The sequence below is a fragment of the Petaurus breviceps genome, unplaced genomic scaffold (assembly GCF_028583685.1).
Source record: "Petaurus breviceps papuanus isolate PSGF00001 unplaced genomic scaffold, PetGlider_PUasm1.0 187, whole genome shotgun sequence".
Classification (NCBI taxonomy): domain Eukaryota; kingdom Metazoa; phylum Chordata; class Mammalia; order Diprotodontia; family Petauridae; genus Petaurus; species Petaurus breviceps.
In genome coordinates this window covers 8,058,536-8,059,082 of record NW_027185799.1, presented here as the reverse complement: position 1 = coordinate 8,059,082, position 547 = coordinate 8,058,536, and the positions used below count along the sequence as shown (strand labels likewise).

The 547-nt window shown below is 43.7% G+C and overlaps 1 protein-coding gene across 1 annotated transcript in view; it reads left to right on the top strand.

Annotated features, from left to right (window-relative positions):
- RAD23B (RAD23 homolog B, nucleotide excision repair protein) overlaps positions 1-547 on the top strand; it is a 101,768-nt gene that overhangs the window by 51,352 nt on the left and 49,869 nt on the right. The window lies entirely within an intron of this gene.

The window sequence follows — 547 nt, the reverse complement described above, 5'->3', positions numbered from 1 at the left end:
CCCCCCCCCCCCATTCTCCTGGAGGGTGAGATCCCCTATTTAGTGTGTATTTTCCTCCCTCCTCAAGCCAGATTCAATAGGAATAAGGTTGACCCATTCCCTTTTGCCTTCCTATTCTTCCCCTCCATTGTAACCCTTTTCCCTTGCCTCTTCTGTATGAGATAGTTGCCTCACTCTGTCTCTCCCCATCCCCTCTCATTATATCCCTCTCACCTCTTAATTTCACCTTTTAAGTATCATCCCTTCCTGTTAAATTGGTCCCGTGCCCTCTATCTATGTATACCTGTAAACATATATACACACATTCACATATGTATTCATATGCCTGCATACCCTTATATAAAGACATATATATATATTTCTAATCCCTTCAACTACTGAGAAAAGTTTCATAAGTTACAATTATTGTTTTTCTATGTAGGAATGTTAATAGTTCAACTTTGGCCAAGTGGCTCAGCAAGCAAGAGCACCGGCCTCAGTGCTGGGACAACCCAGATCAAATCCGGGCCCAGACACCCAGCACCACACCCAGAAACAACAACTGGCC